At 37.0% G+C, this 14,657-nt stretch overlaps 1 pseudogene; it reads right to left on the bottom strand.

Annotated features, from left to right (window-relative positions):
* Positions 1-8,756: 8,756 nt before the first annotated feature.
* The window catches only part of LOC101957132 (solute carrier family 25 member 32-like), a 12,844-nt pseudogene continuing 6,943 nt past the window's right edge, over positions 8,757-14,657 (bottom strand).

Raw genomic sequence — 14,657 nt, 5'->3', positions numbered from 1 at the left:
AACAACCACTAAGGTAGATGGTATTATTTACCTTTATAGACAAGATGCACAAAGGAACTAGTTGTAACTTTCCAAGGTTACAAAGGTAGTAAAGGCTGAGATCAAGATTAGATTAGGCTCAAGAAGACTTCATTGGCCACTCCTTACTATTAGAATCAATTTTACTTTTAATCTTTAGATCCTTGCAGCAGAAAACATGCATAGGCCATAGTAGCAATCAACAGGAGTAATGGAAGAAATAATTGGTCCTTTTTTTTTTTTTAACCAGCAGTTCAAATATGAGCTTGTGCCAAAATAATGTACATAGAATAACTCTAGAATAGTTGTTGGGCACAGTGGTGGTCAACTCAGTGCTATCCTTGTGAAAGGGGGAAGGTGAGATGTGGAAGAGTACACTATGAGAAACAGCAGGTAGAAACAGTGGAATAAATGCAAACACATAAACTCTAGCATGAACTGTTCACGTGCACTGGAATATATGTTCACGGAACCCTCTGCTCATTTTGCATGAAAGTGTGAAACAGATACCCACAAGAAGAATTATAAAGGTATGATGAAAGTTGCTTAGGATGGAAGGCTATTATGGATTCCCTATGGAAATAGAATATAATGAGCAAGAGAGAGGTCTTGCATAACCAGTGATGAAAATGAGTTTATGATTTATTGAGTACACCACACTTAGTGGTAATACAGAATTTCAGAATGCAACAAAATGTATTTGTCATGTGGCATGATACATTGAGAGGATGATGTGGAAGCCCTTCATGGGAAAGGCATGAGTTTCTTTCAAAGCTGATCCTTGAAAGAAGGGAAGCAAGACAGCTGAAGAGAAGCTTCAGATAGCATCGGTTTTGTTTTATGCATCCTCGAATCCCAGTGTGTACCTGGCATCATGTCTGCTGCTGGTTAGGGTTTTTTTTGAGAGCTTGTAAGGTAAACATTCCTTGCCTTCAGTATGTCACGAATGACAACAAGGAGTGAGTAGGATGCAGCTGAAAGGAAAAGTAATGTGATTGATTTGTTCAACTTTTCCAACCAAAGCAGCGTAGAAGAGGCACATATAAGTTAAAGTATATTTGAAAGTTCATTTGTGTAGCATTTTTCTATGGCGTGAAATAATAATAATAATAATAATAATAATAATAATAATAATGTGATGATTATACAACTATACAATAATAGTATAAACATAATAACTAGAAAAATGCCTTTGAAAAATACTAAGCATACCCTCTTTCTTCCTTAGGCTCTTTCATCAGTGGACCAAAATAGAATAGGCAGCTTTTTCTCAAAGTCATTTTAGAGGAAAAAAAGTTTATTCTGAAAACTCATGTTTTCAGAGGTTCTATTCATGATTGACTGACATCATTACTGTGGGCCCAAGTGAGACAGAGCATCACGGCAGAGAGTTGTGTTGGAGGAAAGCTGCTCACAGATTGGCAGCCAGGAAGCATAGAGAGGGTAGGATGAGCCAGGGACAAATTACATGATTCCCAAAGAACTGCCCTGTGACCCACTTCATCCAGCCACACCCTTCCTTCCTTACAGTTACCACCCAGTAATCCACTCAAATTATTCATATAAATGGATCAAACCACTGATTGAGTTACAGTTCTCATAATCTAATCATAACATCCCTGAATTAACTCAGGAGGTTTTCAGGGACAACTCATATCCGAATCATTATATGTGTGTATCTGGGGACTAGAGTAAAGGAGACCCTTGCAGAAGGGGAGCACAGCTGACTCTTTCTGCAATCAGGGGAAAAAGAATTTAAACAGTCCAATATCAATATTTTTCAATACAAAATCTTATATGGCTATACTTCAAAGTCTAGCAGTTGCTTATTTATAAGTGATGGCAGTGGTAATCATTTTAGTTTTCTTCATATTCCTCTTTATCTTTTAGATATTTCCTACAGAGAACATGTGTTATCATTTTAGTTGAAAATTTAATTGAGATGTCTAAAAATTTACATTGAGATCTGCAAATAAAAGAGATCTGCAAATCTACTACTTTGTTTCCCCCAGTGGTTCTATATTGCAAAACTGTCATATGAAGTCACAACCAGACTATGCTTCCATTGAAGCATAGATCATATTCAGATTTCTTCAGTTTTACTTGTATTCATTTCTCTGTGTGTGTATGTCTCATTCTTTGCAATCCCATTGTATCTGTAGGTTTGCATATCCTCCTCCCTGTCAAGGTACACAGTAGTTCCTTTCCTATTATAAGGATCTCCCTATTTCCTTTATATACTCATCTCTCTCCCCACCTTGTCCCACACTCCCATTCTGGTCCCAAACTATGGAAACCACTAACTGGTCTCCATTTCTGAAACTTTATGTTAAATACATTAAGTAATTGAAAATATAAAATATTAAATAAAAGGGATAAAAATGGAAAAATATGTTAAATATTGGCATGTCTAATGTTAACATTGAAATGTTAAATAGGTAGACAGTAGGTAACCTTGCAGGATTGGCTCTTTTCCACACACAGCATAATTCCCTGGAGACCCATCCAGGTTGCTGCATGTATCAATAGTTTTTTTTCTTTTTAGTACTGAGTTGTATACCAATCAGCCACACACCCGTGTACTGAGCTGCTTCGTTTGCACATGAAACTGTTATGAACATTGACATTCAACTTGGTTGGACACAAGTTCACTTCTCTAGGATAAATGACCGAGAGAGTGCAATTCTGGGTCACTTAGTGTTTTCATGTTCAGTTGTCAAAGAAACTTCCAGTGACTACTGAGTTTCCCTGTGTTCCTCCCCAGCACTTGGTGGTGTCATTTTTCATTTCACCATCCTGAGTGTGACATCTCTTGAGGTTCTAATTTAATTTCCCTGATAGCTGATGATGTTGAATATCTTTCCAGGTGCTTATTTCTTTTTTTCTATGAGAAGCCTGTCCACAGCGATGGCCTATTTTCTAATTGGGATGTGCATTTTTATTTAGTATTTCATTTGATTTTTAATTTGGAGAATATACAGTTTGCAAATATTTTTTTTTTCCTGATCTGTAGATTGTTTATTCTCTCCATAGTTTTCACACTGACTTTCATAGAGGGAGACTTTTTTCTTCTTCCACCAGTGGATATCTAGTTTGTTTCAAAAGCTGTTGAAAGAACTTAAAATAAACTATTTTTGAAGGTGTTAGTTAGCATAAAATTTCTGGGTTTATTCAAAAGTGATTAATGTTGAATAGGGTTAAAACTCTAACCTACTACATTACATTTATCTCTTCCACCAAATAGAAACTATTGGTATGTATATCAGATAAGAAACTATAAGTACACCTCTACCTCTACAGAGTTGTAAAATGACCTGGTCAATACAAAGTTAAGCTTAATAATAAACTGCAAGAGCACTGAGCAATCTCCTTTGTTCTTTGCCCAGAAAATTTCAAGAAATTCCAAAAAGAGAAGAAACCATGAATCCAAAAATCACATATATTTATGTACACATTTCATGAACATAGTCATGTTAGGAAGCAGAAGAGTAGTATGCCTCTATGTGACTGAAATTGATGCTAATGTCTCAGATGATAGTTTTAAAACCAGATAGACAGCCTTCATCTTGACACTTTCCTACCACTTCCATTGTGAATTGAGGAAACAGATAAGGGAAATAATATTTGTTCTTGTTGTCTAGCCTTTCATCTGAAGGATTCATTACTTTATAATTTTTGACCACAAACAACCCAAGCTCTAATTCTCTACTCTATAAGTGGCCATGTACATGAGAAAGGAAAACTCACCTAAGTAATTTTATCAAGGTTTTAAATACTTTTATGAATAAGTCAGCAATTGGATATTTCTCAAGTGGTTCCTTTCCTGTTATTATTTCATTTGCCCTTTGTACAGAATTGTATAACAGTCCACTGATAGTGTCAGGAGCCAAGGTGTTAGGCAATATTCTTTGGGACACCAGGCCATACTTTTCTCTCCTCTACCAAGAAAAAGATTAAAAGGTGACTACCAGGCGGCCCTTGAGTACTCAATGAATTACAACCAATGAAAAGAATGCAGCTTGTGAATTTATGGTTATTCAATAAACTCTGACATTTTGTAAAGGCAAAACTATTTGGTATGTTTTAATGTCATAGGTCTCACACCACATTTTTTTTTAAGACAGTGGAATTTCCTTTTCCAAATTATATTTTTCCAAACTAGAAAATCATGACATCTCTTGGAATAGAAACATTTTACTCAACAAGATGAATAGATCTGGGTGAATATCAAGACAGAGAAGATGTCCTAGTTTCCATTCATCCTTCGTTGAAATTAAGAACAAATATCCAAAAATCCATTTGAGCCATTTTGGCCACACCTATTGAGCCATAAACAAAAGTCATCCAGTAGAGGGCAATGCAGACTTAGTCATTAATGTCCTCAACAGAATATATGAATTTAGTGTTGAAGACGACTTCTTCTTCCTCCTCTTCCTCCTCTTCCTCCTCTTTCTCTTCTTCCTCCTCTTCCTCCCCTCCTCCTCCTCCTCCTCCTCCTCCTTCATCTTCTTCTTCTTCTTGGAGGCACTCCTCAGCCCTATTTTGTGTTTTATTTAGAGACAGGGTCTCGCTGAGTTGCTTAGTGCCTTGCTTTTGCTGAGGCTGGCTTTGAACTATGCTATTGCACAAAGGTCAATTTCAAAGTCAATCCGGGCAAACAAGTTCAATGTCCTCCTGCCTCAGCCTCTGGAGCCTCTGGGTTTAAAGTCGTGTGCCAGCAATAAAAAATGACAAAATCATAGAATTTGCAGGGAAATGGATGGCACTAGAGCAGATTATGCTTAGTGAAGCTAGTCAATCCCTAAAAAACAAATACCAAATGTCTTCTTTGATATAATGAGAGCAACTATGAACAGAGCAAGGAGGAAGAGCAGGAAGAAAAGACGAACATTTAACAGAGTCATGAGATGGGAGGGAAAGGGAGAGAAAAGGGAAATTGCATGGAAATGAAGGGAGACCCTCATTGCTATACAAAATTACATATAAGAGGTTGTGAGGAGAATGGGAAAATAAACAAGGAGAGTAATGAATTACAGTAGATGGGGTAGAGAGAGAAGAAGGGAGGGGAGGGGAGGGGGGATAGTAGGGGATAGGAAAGGTAGCAGAATACAACAGTTACTAATTGGGCATTATGTAAAACTGTGGATGTGTAACCGACGTGATTCTGCAATCTGCATTTGGGGTAAAATTGGGAGTTCATAACCCACTTCAATCTAATGTATGAAATATGATATGTCAAGAGCTTTGTAATGTTGTGAACAACCAATAAAAATAAATAAATAAATAAATAAAAATAAATAAATAAATAAAAATAAAGTCGTGTGCCACCTCGTGGCACGTGAAGGTTCATTCTTGTTTTTTTTTTTTTAATTGGTTGTCAAAACATTACAAAGCTCTTGACATATCATATTTCATATATTTGATTCAAGTGGGTTATGAACTCCCATTTTTACCCCAAATACAGATTGCAGAATCACATCGGTTACACATCCACGTTTTTACATATTGCCATACTAGTGTATGTTGTATTCTGCTGCCCTTCCTATCCTCTACTATCCCCCCTCCCCTCCCCTCCCATCTTCTCTCTCTACCCCATCTACTGTACTTCATTTCTCCCCCTTATTTTTTTCCCTTTCCCCTCACATCCTCTTATATGTAATTTTGTATAACAATGGGGGTCTCCTTCCATTTCCATGCAATTTCCCTTCTCTCTCCCTTTCCCTCCCACCTCTCATCCCTGTTTAATGTTAATCTTCTTCTCATGCTCTTCCTCCCTGCTCTGTTCTTAGTTGCTCTCCTTATATCAAAGAAGACGTTTGGCATTTGTTTTTTAGGGATTGGCTAGCTTCACTTAGCATAATCTGCTCTAATGCCATCCATTTCCCTGCAAATGCCATGATTTTGTCATTTTTTAGTGCTGAGTAATATTCCATTGTGTGTAAATGCCACATTTTTTTTATCCATTCATCTATTGAAGGGCATCTAGGTTGGTTCCACAGTCTAGCTATTGTGAATTGTGCTGCTATGAATATCAATGTAGCAGTATCCCTATAGTATGCTCTTTTAAGGTCTTCAGGGAGTAGTCCAAGAAGGGCAATAGGTGGGTCAAATGGTGGTTCCATTCCCAGCTTTCCCAGGAATCTCCATACTGCTTTCCAAATTGGCTGCACCAATTTGCAGTCCCACCAGCAATGTACAAGTGTACCCTTTTCCCCACATCCTCACCAGCACTTGTCATTGTTTGACTTAATAATGGCTGCCAATCTTACTGGAGTGAGGTGGTATCTTAGGGTGGTTTTGATTTGCATTTCTCTGACTGCTAGAGATGGTGAGCATTTTTTCATGTACTTGTTGATTGATTGATTGTATGTCCTCCTCTGAGAAGTGTCTGTTCAGGTCCTTGGCCCATTTGTTGATTGGGTTATTTGTTTTCTTATTGTCTAATTTTTTGAGTTCTTTGTATACTCTGGATATTAGGGCTCTATCTGAAGTGTGAGGAGTGAAGATTTGTTCCCAGGATGTAGACTCCCTATTTATCTCTCTTATTGTTTCTCTTACTGAGAAAAACTTTTTTAGTTTGAGTAAGTCCCACTTGTTGATTCTTGTTTTTAACTCTTGTGCTATGGGTGTCCTATTAAGGAATTTGGAGCCTGACCCCACAATATGTAGAACAGAGCCAACTTTTTCTTCTAACAGACACAGAGTCTCTGATTTGATATCAAGCTCCTTGATCCATTTTGAGTTAACTTTTGTGCATGGTGAGAGAAAGGGATTTAGTTTCATTTTGTTGCATATGTATTTCCAGTTTTCCCAGCACCATTTGTTGAAGATGCTATCCTTCCTCCATTGCATGCTTTTAACCCCTTTATCAAATATAAGATAATTATAATTTTGTGGATTGGTCTCTAATAAAATACTTGGGAATCAACCTAACAAAAGAGGTGAAAGATTTATACAATGAAAACTACAGAACCCTAAAGAGAGAAATAGAAGAAGATCTTAGAAGATGGAAAAATATACCCTATTCATGGATAGGCAGAACTAACATCATCAAAATGGCGATATTACCAAAAGTTCTGTATAGGTTCAATGCAATGCCAATCAAAATCCTAACGGCATTTCTTGTAGAAATAGATAAAGCAATCATGAAATTTATATGGAAAAATAAAAAACCCAGAATAGCAAAAGCAATTCTAAGCAGGAAGTGTGAATCAGGAGGTATAGCGATACCAGATTTCAAACTGTACTACAGAGCAATAGTAACAAAAACAGCATGGTACTGGTACCAAAACAGGCGGGTGGACCAAAGGTACAGAAGGTTTATTCTTGATGTAAATTGTTCAACACACATGATGACCAGATAATTCTTAATGCAGTAAAAACATGTTAACTCACATTTAATTGAATCACAGTTTGTGATAATTTTCTAGGGACTCATGAAACAACAGGAAAAACATCAAATAAGCAAACCAAAACCAAACAAACAAAAACCCTGAATTGAGAGTAAGAAAGTCAACATTCATCTTTTTTCTTTCCTCTTGACTTTGTGGTCTTCTGAAAATCATTTTTTTAAAAAAAACATAATGTTTTATTTACAACAAGTAGATGGTAGTGCAATGGCACACATTGATGTTTATGATAAATAAAATATTATATTATTCTTTCAACCTTTTGTGGCAGGTCTTTTTACTTACAGATACTTACAATGACTTTAAAAAGTAAAATCAATAATAGCCATTAATGTAATTTGTATTTCAATGTGAATTTGAGCAACTAATGTAGAATAATCATTTATTTGTGAACTGGATCTATAAATCTGTAAATTAAAATAGAAAGTTAAAATTTCTCTTTTCTATTGAGTTTGTTAAAAAATATATCCCAAACACTCCAGCATCTGTAATAGGCAGTTTACTGAGCATCTCTCATAAGTGATTCATAAATATACGTATTAAATAATGACGGTCATAGCCAGATCCTAGAAGTTCAGATTTTACAAGTTTAAACTACATTAAGTATTTATGCCCAAAACCAAGAACCGAGTCCAAGATTATGTTTTAAATTATGAAAGTGCCACTGGGGGGAAAATTGAGCAAAGAAGTGATGAAAGACGTTAGCTATTTCTCAGAAAATTACACAGTTCTTCAAATTTCTACAGTTAGTGTGTTCCAAATGAATTAAAACTAAAATGCATTGCGGGAGACTTTTCTCACTAAAATATCTGGTATGAGAACCTGGTAAAATCCCCATTCAAAATGATCTGGATTTGGCTAGTAACTTATTCAGTAAATTCTTAAAGTTTAACTTGCCCTTAACAAACAACAATATTTTAAAAGCCGTTTTCTTGCTATTGCACAAGGTGGATTTTTAAGTCAAACAAGTTCAGAAAAAAACAGCACATTTCTCTAATCCATTTAGCAAATGTTGCAAATTAGTTTCTACTTGAACAATGAACTGGAGAAATGTCTGAAACTCTACACTTGGGGTCAGTTTTAACATGTTGATGCCAGCCATGACAGGCAGAGGTAGCCAGGTCTCAAACATATGGAAAAGACCAAAGCAGAAAACACTGTGAAGAGTTAGCAGGTCTTGGACTTCTAAAGATTAAAAACAAATTATGTTTATGAGTCATTTTGCTGTGTAGCATTCTTCTAAGTTTTATGTCTCAAACATAAAGGAGCTTGTTGCTGTCTTGGACAAATATTCCAGAATTATCCCCCTTTTTATTCATTTATTTTTTTTTAACTTACTTTCTTGTCTCTAAGGCCAAGTAAAAAATATGAGACATTTTCATACACCACAAAGGTAATACAGCAGGCTGGAGTGACTCTAATGAAACTGGGGGCAATTTCTTTGTAAAATCCCCCACTGCCTTCTTTCCTCCATGACTTCCCAAATCACATCCATTACACCACTTCAAAACGTGTTGATCCTGAAAAAGGGCTCTCACAACTTGATATGGGTATGTTGCTACTACATCAAATATTTTGGGTAGTGCTGCCACAGATATGGATCCTAGTGTGCTCAACTGGGCTTGCAGTCATCTATTGATTATTGTGCTGATTGTACTTCAGCTTTAGCAATTCATATGCCATAAACTGAAGGGCACCATGTGATATTCCAAATAAATCCCTTATACAACCTACGCACACCTTCTTACTTGTGTATTTTCACAAGTGCATGAAATGTTCCTTTATATTGTCGCTGTGAGGAGTTAACAACACCTTCATACTGTAACATAAGGCGAGTTTTTGTAACCCATGATGGGTTTGTAGTGCAGAGGTCACGGCTTCGGCTTCAGCAGCTGAGATGAGGTATTCTGTTGCCTCTCACCGTCCAGCTCTTCCTTCTGTTTTATGTGATGTAATGGCATTGTAAAAGAAAAAGTAGAGTCCCCAGGATAAGCCAGCACCCCATACGTTTGGAGTTACTCCTTGATAAACTTCCCGCAGTCCATCAAGTTTCCAAATGCTAGTCCATCAACGTAAAATTCTTTTATACTTTGGTCTCAGTTCAATCCATCAGTCTCCGAGAAGCGGCTCTTCAGGAGGTCGAAAGACCCCGCCACTCACACCAGCCACCAGTTCTCATACAGAATGTGGCTCAGTACCGTGCTCCACGCCGGCCACGCGGCAACCAAGGCCCCTGGCAGGTCGTAGGTTCGGGACCCTTCGACACCATGGCACCTAGGACTGCGGAGGTGGGACAAGATGCAGTGGCCGCCACCTTGGCGATTGTCGCCCCCCCCGGGAGCGGGAACCCCAGAAAATCATTTGAAGTTTCTCAGCCTCGTTGTTCTTCGCTAGAATATAACACATCCCTCCTCCCCTGAAAAGGCCAACTTCTCTTTTGCTTTAAGGAAGATTTATTCTATGAAAGAATATGTTAAATAAATTGTTTTGTTGAGAGATTTCCTGAATAAATTAAAGTGGAAATTCCCAAGCCTCGCGGATGGTCAGAATCACTGAGTTAACCTCACTCCAAAGCCCTTGCAGGGTTTACCTGGAAATAAAATGGGCCAGGCTGTAAGTGGAGAGGGAAAACATACCTACCACTGGCTCTCCTGCAACTTCCACCTTTATTCACTAAAAAAGAAGTTATATTACGAATCAGTCAGAGTTTAAGATGGATTTGATGTACATCAGTACTTCAGATGTCAATGACGTTTACTTTCCAGTGTGATAGACATTAGTGAGGATTATGTTGCTGGCTCTGCCTGGGTCATGGAAGAGGATGTCTGAATACCCCTTGCTTTCATTCTCACAGAGAACTTTTTCTGTACGGAGCCAGATAGTAAACACAATAAGCCTTCTATATCAGTGGGTTCTTTATCTGTGGATTCAATCAGCAGTGGATCAAAAACATATTTAAAAAATAAAGGTGTGGGAGGGGAGGGGAGGGGGATAGTAGAGGATAGGAAAGGCAGCAGAATACAACAGACACTATATGGCAATATGTAAATCAATGGAAGTGTAACCGATGTGATTCTGCAATCTGTATACGGGGTAAAAATGGGAGTTCATAACCCACTTGAATCAAAGTGTGAAATATGATATGTCAAGAACTATGTAATGTTTTGAACAACCAACAATAAAAAAATAAAATAAATAAAATAAAAAAAAATAAAATAAAGGTGTGCTTGTACTGAACACAAATTTATTTTGTAATAAAGCACCCCAACACATACAAAATTGGAATTCAAGAAGACAGGAGAGAGAAAAAGGGTCAGAAAAAAATTGGAAGAAATAATGGTTTGAATTTCATTAAAAAAATTAAAAAGCTCCATGAACCAAAATTTTCAAGAAATTCAATGAACTCAAAAAAAGATAAATGCAATAATAATCATGTCAAGACGTGTTACAATCAAATTGTCAAAAGACAAGAGAAAATCTCGAAGAAGCAAGAGAGACTAATCTTCATGAATAAGAGATTAAGAGCAAAATCTTCATTAGAAATCATGGAATCCAGCGCTGGAGTTGTGGCTCATTGGTAGAGTGCTCGCCTAGCATGTGTGAGGCATCAGGTTCAATCTTCAGCTCTACATTAAAAAAAAAAGAAAGAAAGAAAAGAAAAGAAAAGAAAAGGTATTGTGTCTGTCTACAACTAATATATATATATATATATATATATATATATATATATATATATATATATTTTTTTTTTTTTTTTTTTAAAGAGGGCTAGGGTAGTGACTCAATGGTAGAGCACTTGTCTAGCATGTGTGTGGCACTGGGTTCAAGTCTCAGCACTGCATATAAGTAAATAAAATAAATGACCATTGACAACTATATTTATAAAAGAAATCATGGAATCCAGAGGGACAGGGATGTTATAATTCTCCTTTGACCCTGTGGTTTTACTTTGATGGCTTCAGTTACCCACAGTCAACAGAGGTCTAAGAATATTAAATATTAATAATAGTAAACAGTTCATACATTTCAGATTGCATGCCACTTTAAGTGAAGAAAATTCACAATACTGCTTTTTCTGACCTGGGATGTAAATCACCCCTCTGTCCAGTGCATGTATGTTGTATATGCTGCCTGTCCATTAGGCACTTACTAGCTGTCTTACTAGCTGTTAGATTGAATGTTGCTGAATTGAGGTGTTTATATCCAAGTAACCCATATTTTACTTAATAATGTTCCCAAACTGCAAGAGTATTGATACTGATAATTAGGATATGTTAAAGAACACTCACAAAATTCTTCCTTTCAGTGAAAAGGTGAAGGTTTATCATGGGTATGAATGGTTAGAAAAACACATAGTGTATATAAAGTTCAGTACTATCTGAGGTTTCAGGCATTCGCTGGGAGTCTTGGAATCTATCTCTTACAGATAAGGGGAGACTAATATATTTTTAAAATGATGAAACAAAGAGACTATAAACCAAGAATTCTATATCTGCCAGATGAACAAGAGATGAAGGAATTTGTGCCTAGTGACATGCTCTGAGAGAAATGCCAAAGGAAGTCTTTCAGGCAGAGAGGAAAGTATGTGGGGGAGCAACTCAAAGTCATATGAAGAAGAAAAGAATTCCTGTCAATATAAAGGTATATAGAAGACCTGCTGGTATGGTGGGATTTTGGTTTGAATGTGTCCCCAAAGCTGTAGTGTTGGAAGCTTTTTGCTCAGTGTGGCAATGTTTGGAGGTAGAGGGACCTTTAAGAAGTGGGTTCTAGGGAAAAGTGATTAGGTTATTGGGACATGCTCTGAGAAGGAGTTAACAGAGTTCTCCTGGAACCCCAGTTAATTCCCATAAATTTGGCTGTTATAAAAGAGCATGACTGGTCCTTCCCCATTAACTAGCCTCCTGTCTCTCCATGTGATGTCTTCCTCTTACATAATAGCAGGTGCTCCTACCATAATAGCACCTGGATCATATGACACAGTCAAGGTGTCCTTCACTAGAGGCCCAATCCATAGGGCCACTTGATTCTGAACTTTCTGCCTCTAAAATGGTGAACTTTTAGCACTTTTCTTTATTAAATCCAAGCCTTAGGGGTTTTTGTTTTGGTTTATTTTGTTGTTATTGTTAATGAACCAAGACACCCAATATTATTGTATTTTTGCTAGGTAGTTTTCTGTTTATTTCTGTATGACTTTATAATGCATAAAAATATAAATCTATATTAATGGACACAGAATGTAGAAGGATGTAATTTCTGACCATCATAACGTAGAGGGAGAAATGTATCTGCTCATTACCCAGCACACTCTGCTCTGTGTGAAACATTCCATGTTGCTATTCGGTTATGTTGCTATTCGGTGGAAGTTTTTGCTCTATTCAACATTCATGCTGAAAGTTAATCCCCCATGAGACAGTAGTAAGAATATGGCCTTTAGGTGACAGTCATAAAAGTGAATAGGTGCCCAAATAAAAAGCCTTTATGGAGGAACCTCCTCCTCTGGCCTTTCCCATCCACTCTTGTCTGTCCAAACAGACAAGAGTGGATGGGAAAAGCCTTTTCCCCTTCTGTCCTTCCAGGTGAGAATACAGCAAGAAGGGCCCTCATCAAATGGCAGAGATGTGACCTTGACCATCCCAATCTCCAGAACTGTGAGAAATACATTTCTGTTTTTTTTTTTTTTTATAAATTATGCAGTTGTAGGTTATTTTTTGTGTTCTTGTTTTGTTTTTAGCAACACACATGAACTGATTCCCACTATTTCCACTTCAATTCAACACTGTTTGAGAAGTTCTGAGCACAGCAAAAGGAAAAGAAACAAGAAATAAAGATAAGATTTTGTTCTGGGCAAGGTGGTGCATGCCTGTAATCTCAGGGGCTTGGGAGGCTGAGATAGGAGGATCGTGAATTCAAAGCCAGCCTCAGATAAAGCAAGGCTCTAAGCAAACCAATGAGATCGTGTCTCTTAAATAAAATACAAAATAGGGCTGGGGATGTGGCTCAGTGGGTCAGTGTTTGAGTGCCCCTGAGTTCAATCCTCAGTAGCAAAAAAAAAAAAAATGGTTTTGTGGAAAAAATTAGACTATCATTATATCACAGAAAATTATTTACATATGGAAAGCATATATAGAGAGGCATATATATATGGTATATTTATACCAAATTCTAGTGAGGCCCTATGCAACTTATTGAGACCCTGTCATCTGGGGATTTAACCCAGGAGCACTTTACCACTGAGATACATCCCCAGCCCCTTTTATGTTTTATTTTTAGACAGGGTCTCACTAAGTTGCATAGGGCCTCACTAAGTTGCTGAGGCTGGCTTCGAACTTGTGATCCTCCTGTCTCAGCCTCCAGAGTCTCTGGGATTACAGGTGTGTGCCATTTCACCTGGCTGCTCAGTGATTTTTGATAGGAACAATTTATAAAAATCCATTATGTATTTATACACCAGCAACAAGTTATTAAATTATTTAAGAAAACACCAAATTTGAAATAACTTTAAAGACTCTCAGGTGCATAAGAATAAATCTAATAAAAAGTGGGAGGCCATGGACATATTTTAAAACTGACTCCAAAACCAATCCAGCTCTGTGAACCTGAATGAGAATCAAAATGAAAAGAAAGTAAAAACTAAAAAATTGGTGTCAGGAAAGAAAATGATATGCATTTAATAGAAGAAAAAAATCTGTGGGTAGTCAAAAATACACAGACAAATGCTCAGCTTTATCAGTGATCAATAAAATGGAAATTAAGAATACAATGAAAAATTATTTCTTACATACCAGATTCATAATACCCAGTGCTGCAGAAGATGTCAGGAGAGGGTTACTTTCCTAATTTTTGAATGTTGTTTAGTCAGCTTTTCATTGCTGTGACCAAAATACCTGAAAAGAATAACTTGGATAAAAAAAGCTTAATTATGTGATTATAGTCAGTCAACTCCATTACCTGGAACTAAGATGAGGCAGAATATTATGGTAGAAGTGTGTGGTGAAGGAAAGCTGCTCATCTCATACAGCTGAGAAGCAGAGAAGGCAAATGACAAAATGTATTCCCCAAGGGCATGGCCCCAGTGGTCTACTTTCTCCAGCCATGCCATACCTGCTAACAGTTACCACCTAGAATCTATTTAAATTATAAATCCACCGAGTAGATTGATTCACAGATGAGTTTACAACTGACATACTCTAATTATTTCACTTCTGAACATTTCTGTGTGGTCACCTGAAT

The sequence above is a fragment of the Ictidomys tridecemlineatus genome, chromosome 5, assembly GCF_052094955.1.
Source record: "Ictidomys tridecemlineatus isolate mIctTri1 chromosome 5, mIctTri1.hap1, whole genome shotgun sequence".
Classification (NCBI taxonomy): domain Eukaryota; kingdom Metazoa; phylum Chordata; class Mammalia; order Rodentia; family Sciuridae; genus Ictidomys; species Ictidomys tridecemlineatus.
This window is presented reverse-complemented; position numbering and strand designations above follow the sequence as displayed.